This window comes from Alexandromys fortis, unplaced genomic scaffold, assembly GCF_014885135.2.
Source record: "Alexandromys fortis isolate MF-2015 unplaced genomic scaffold, M_Fortis_MF-2015_v1.1 scaffold_0, whole genome shotgun sequence".
NCBI classification, from domain to species: domain Eukaryota; kingdom Metazoa; phylum Chordata; class Mammalia; order Rodentia; family Cricetidae; genus Alexandromys; species Alexandromys fortis.
Genome location: NW_026067949.1, coordinates 34,671,631 through 34,677,630, shown reverse-complemented (window position 1 = coordinate 34,677,630; position 6,000 = coordinate 34,671,631). Strand labels below are relative to the sequence as shown.

The 6,000-nt window shown below is 33.9% G+C and overlaps 1 long non-coding RNA gene across 1 annotated transcript in view; it reads right to left on the bottom strand.

The window, feature by feature from the left end:
• Positions 1 to 4,131: 4,131 nt before the first annotated feature.
• Positions 4,132 to 6,000, bottom strand: part of LOC126506529 (uncharacterized) — a 58,331-nt gene continuing 56,462 nt past the window's right edge. The window contains exon 3 of the long non-coding RNA XR_007593240.1: positions 4,132 to 4,416. This is a non-coding gene — a long non-coding RNA (uncharacterized lncRNA). The remainder of the gene's footprint in view (positions 4,417 to 6,000) is intronic.

The following is a 6,000-nucleotide window of genomic DNA, read 5'->3' as shown; positions in this document are numbered from 1 at the left end:
CCTCAGAACAGATAAACACAGAGGTTAAGGAAAGTATTTTTCAGGAATGCTTAGAAGAAGCCAGCAAGCCAAAGGCCAATCTATTTGTTTTACATGTTCATGTGTGGTAAAGAGGATGGTAGTGTTAGCTTTTTTGTTTTTCAAGATTTCAAAATGTCTCCTACATTTGAGATATTCTCATTGTTACCTCCTTTGGGTGATTTTATCACACAACTGTTGTCTTTGCATATCGTCGTGTGTTTTTCCACTTCCCTTATTTTTACATGCACTTTCGTTTTGCCTGTAACAGTTCGCTTTCACCTTCATTCATTCAGTAAATTTCATTGAGACAGAGACAGGTTGTTCTTGGTCAAGACATGAAAAAGCTGCCAGAATTGTAGACATTTTCTAGACGGATCCTCAAATGTTCCTGGTTCATAGAGTACCAGAATTACTGTTTTCGCCAAGGATTTTTTTCCACTAATAACATAAAAGTTGGAGCTGGTATTGCAGGGTGAGATAACACGGGCAATACCCGTTTATACAAAGATGGTGATAACAATTGCTCTGGAAAAGATAATTGTGTGGAAACACCTTTATAGAATAAAAAGTCCAGCAGAACTCGTTAAGCTGGCTCCTCTCAGGTTGTCATGCTATGGGAACTCGCTGATGAGTTTCATGTGTGAAACTTTAGCTCCTTTCATTCTTTCCCCTATAAGACCATCTGAGGTTCAAAGGAAAGCGATAATTGGGTCAATGGGGATGCCTAACAACACATACTCATCAGAAAAAGGAAAGCATCTTGGAGTTTTAAAGATTATTTTCTGGATGTATACTAAATACACAGAATTCCAGGTTCCATTTTTAGCCTTTATTAGGTGAGGCTGGAAATGTAATCCGTCTATGACAAGTTTTTCTGAACTGGCTCCAGCCAGTCTGAATTAGTCTCATCTGGTGTGAACCAGCCTAAACTGGTCTGAACCAGTCTGAACCAGTTTGAATCAGTCTGAACTGGCCTAAGCCAGTTTCAGCCTGTCTCAACCAGCTTGAACCGGTTTCAGCATGTCTGGACTGGTCTTAACCGGTCTGAGCTGAATTCAACTGGTCTGAACCAGTTAAAACCGGTTCAGGTCAGTCTGAGACAGTTTTAACCGGTCTGAACCAGTTTTAACTGGTATAAACCAGTCTCTACCAGCATGAATTGGTTTCAGCCGCTTTCAACCGGTAGGAACCAGTTTGAACCAATCTGAACCAGTCTAAAACACAAAGTATGAGAAAAGTGACAGTCCAGTCACAATGGACATGGGACAAGGAAGAGAGAGAAAGACAGAGACAGAGAGAGACAGAGAGATGCTATTTCATAATTTTAGACCAGCATATATTTTCAGGGTTTTAGCTAAAAATCTACTACCCTGGTTAGATTTTTTTTAACCCTTTGAATTTATAATAAGCTAAAAAGTGTGTGTGAATTTACTCCAAGTTGCTTTCTCTGCTGTATAATCATTTGATCTCTGTAAATAGTAGCTGGCTTGGTCCTTCAACACTCAGCTTTATCTGTTTTATTCACAGTGCCCATTGAATACTATCAGAGTTCACTCTTCTTGGGGCTATACCTAGAAATTCTATAAACATGAATTTATAAGGCTTATGTCATTTGCTTATTATATTTTAGAGGACCATAAACTGTCTGGAACACAACTGACTTTTTAATCATTGTTTCCTGTAATTAATCTGCTAGAGTGTTTTAATCATTAAAGTAACCCTGGTTTCTCTTATTTAACATGAACAGATTAGAATTCATAATCAAAAAGTTTTCTTTTACTTAAAAAAAATACCTCAGTATTTGGTAAAAATAGGACTATGGCAATATTATTACAGTATTAATGTGTATCCAACTGTTTTGTGTTCTGATGCATTTATGGAAGATGCATTTAATTTCAGTAAAAATGATGGCTCAGCCCTTAAGTTAACAAGAACTTTTTCAAGTATATTACAATCATTATTAATTATTATTGATGTTGTTGCAGTGGCATACCATCCATCTAATCATATCTATCAGAAAATTACGTGTCATAATTGACACCTCCTATCTTTCATCATCCTAAATCCTAGGTTAGCCAATTTCCATCACACAATCTTCTGAGATATACACATTCACAACTCTCAGTATTCCATGAAAAAAGTCTGCTACCACATGTATTCTGGAATTACTTCAGTAGTTAATTGGCATTTTCTCATCTCAGCTGGCTTTTTGCCTACTTATTGTTATCCAGGCTTTGATCAGTAGTATAGTTTTAGAACAGACTGCCTTGTTAACACCTGACTTTAAATATACTTTGGTTGTCATACTCTTAGGGAATGATTAAAATTTACAAGAAGACATATTTTAACAGTCTGTTTAATTATTTAACTTCTAATGCACAGCTTTTTTATGATAAACACTCTCTATTACCAACATCGACAACTGCAATGCTAACATTAATTTAGGAGTATTTAAAAATTAGAAACACATACACACTCAAATCCATATACATATATATATACATGATCTGTATTTAATTTTTGTTAACCCTAATAGCAGATAAATTTATTTTTCAAAATATGGCAATAAACAGAAACAAAATTTTGACCAAGTTTGCCATTGTTTCTTTTAAATTATTCATATATACATATATAATATTTAAATAACATTTCTATCGCTATTCTACAGGGCAAAACACTCTGTATTTGATACTAAACATCGTATTTTGCATTTTAAATGTACACAGTGAGCTGATACTTTATCTACATAAAAAGAAGAAACGACTTCTCTGGTGTTAAGAAGTAAGTAAAATAAACAAATGAAACACCCAAAGTAGGAAGTTCTGTAGGTTTTAATAGTGGTATCTTCCTTGAGTATACTTATCCTTAGTCACTAAATTATTTTATCTTTTTCTTGTACAAAATAGGGATAAGACCATGTCTAGTTATTGAAAGAAAGCAAATATCATCTTTTCTAAATAATTATAGTTTATTTCTGGACAGAATTTCCACATTTAGATATTCACTTCTCTTCATGTACATTATGATCTACCACCTTGGGAGATCTGTAGTAGTCATTTAATGTGACATTTCTGACAGTTTTTCACATGTGCAGCACATTGGGGTTTAATAATGAGAAAAAAATCTAAATAATAGTTTAAGATTTTTCTTCTGATATAAAAATTATCTGACCTCAAGAAACTTAAATACTTGAAACAAAACTCAGCTTGGACTTTTTCAACTACAGTGTGGTATAAGAGGAAGAAAATCTATGACAACAGATTTCTCTAAGTTTGCACAACTTGACACCATCAGGAAGGTACAGTCTCCTTACTCACACACAGGTATGCAATGAACAGTGAATAAATAAAATAATTTATTTTTTAATATAACACCATTATAATATTTCTTTCATTTTCTACTTTGAATCCCACTTCAAATTTATGACCCTTTTTCTCTAATTATTACGGCAAGCATTATCTCTCTGTCTCTTAAACACACACACACACACACACAGATTCCTAAATATATCCTGTCTAGTCCATATCATGCTATTTGTATGTATGTTTTCAGGATTGGCCATTTGGTTACATATTATTTTTTGCAATAATATAGGGATTAAAGCATTCGTATTAAAATCTATACAGCACTGTATAGAAGAGTTTCTAAACAACCATACTTTATTTTACTATCAAAATTCCATTGATTTTTCAGAACTTATTTTTCTGCTAAATGCATGATTATTTTTTTAAAGCCTGCCATTCATATAGTATTCTTTTCAGGTTGCTTTGATTCTGTGAATATTCTTAAAGCTGAACTTTATAACTGTGATTTTGAGAAATCCTAATTTAGGATATTCATTAACTGCTATAGTTACGTCCTATGATTTTTTTTATTTTAATTAAAAAATATTAAATTTTAAAAAAATAAAACAATCCAAATTCCCAGTCACTCCCGTCTTTCCATTCCCTCCACACACTCTCCCAATCCACCCCCATGTAATCCCAAGAGAGGGTAAGGCACTCTGCTTTACAAAAAGTCCAAGGCCCTCCCTATTACATCTAGGCTGAGCAACCCATACATTCAAAGAGAATAGGATCCCAAAAAGCTAGCACCTTGAGTAGAGATACATCCCAGTGCCACTGCCAGGGATGTCTCAGTCTGCCCCAGCCATACAACTGTGGACCACATTCAGAGGGACTAGTTTGGTATTATGCTTGTTCCTTCCCAATCCATCTGGAGCTAGTGAGCTCCCTTTAACTCAAGTAAACTGATTCAGTTTATGAACCCTTCATGGTCTTCACCTCTTTTCTCATATTCTCATTCCTTCAACTCTTCAACTGGACCTTGGGAGCTCAGTCCAATGCTCTGATGTGGCTCTCTGCCTCTGTTTCCATCTGTTGTTGGACGAAGAGTCTATGATGACATTTAAGATAATCATCAGTTTGATTCAAAAAGATATACATTCAAAGAAATTATATAAATGGGAAAATATTATACTAATAAACCTTAAAAGTGTTCCTAGTAGATATCTCAAGAATAATTCCATTGCAAAACATGTTTACCTGATAAATAAACTAGAGTCTCCTGATTTTTACCTTCAAAATAAATTGTGTGTTATTTTGCCTTGGTTTGCCTATGTTTTCTGAAATAATTCTTAGCCTCCTAGGTATCTTTTAAATTGATCTTGATGTAGGTATAATTGTAGGGCTTGTCTTGCTTCTGAATAAATACTATATATACATTAGTGTTCATATAGTATTTCACACATTTAAAGTTGCCAAAGGGACCATAGTACATATACTTTGTCAATCAAGTGAGAAGAGTTAACACGTGAATCTATGCACATATTTACTGACATTTTTCCTATTGGTAGTGCTCTTGTCCAATAAATGGAGACAGTGGCTCTTTCACTAGGAATATTAGCAAGTCCACTTAAGTGGGGAGAGACAAATTAAAGACAAACATAGTATTTCTCCAATTTTTTTTTTTTTTTGGTTTTTCGAGACAGGGTTTTTCTGTGTTTTTTTTTTTTTTAATGCAACCTTTCATTCCTCAATCAGAACTATACAGAGAGAACACGGAAAGGAACACACACACACACACACACACACACACACACACACCTTTCTACCCTGCACATAGCTTAGTCCTTGATTCTAATAGGATGCTTTGTTTTTTATTTAATTTATTTTCTCATGACTAGTTCACTTTCCATCAGAGGTAGGTGCCCTGTATAGTCTTCTTGGAAAAGTAAAAATCTATAACACAAGGAAAATTCTTCACTGAATTTCATTGACATTGACTGCCTGATGCTAAGGTGAAAAGATCTGATTTTCGGTTAAAGTCAGGTGTATTACATAGCATTAATATGTATACTATGAACACTCTATTTGACATTTGAAATGCTCATGGTTTGGTGTTAAAGTTCTCTCCAAAGCCACTTATTGAGGGATTTGTCTTTAGATGTTGGTGCTAGGGAGAAGAGGTTAAACCTCCACGATGTAGGGCGTGGTAGAAGAAAGGCACTGTTGGGGGCAGGTCTTTGTTGGAAATACAGTGCAAAGCTTCTTTCCTTTTTTCTAACAGAGATGTAATATTGGATAACAATAGTCCTGAGCCAAATTAAAATTGATATGGAGGTAGAATCTCTACTTCCTAAAATTTAACATATTCATTAGAGATCATTAATTTCTAAATGACTAAGAATATGCCCTTACAATGTTGTCTTAGACTGGTATATTGTAACTGTGTAGAGTGTTCACTGGCTAAGTCTAATATTTGCAGCTTTGTCTTTAGTGAAACAGCAATGTTTGGTATGCTACCTATTATTTAATCATCACAATAAATGTAAGACTTTAAATATAATCCTTATTTTGTTGATAAAAAAGAAAGTCAGAGGGACTAGAGTGATTTTTTTATTATTATTAAATAATATTTTGATAGTATAAATTTTAATAGTATTTATTATGTGTTCTGAAATTGAAATTAAAGAATTTC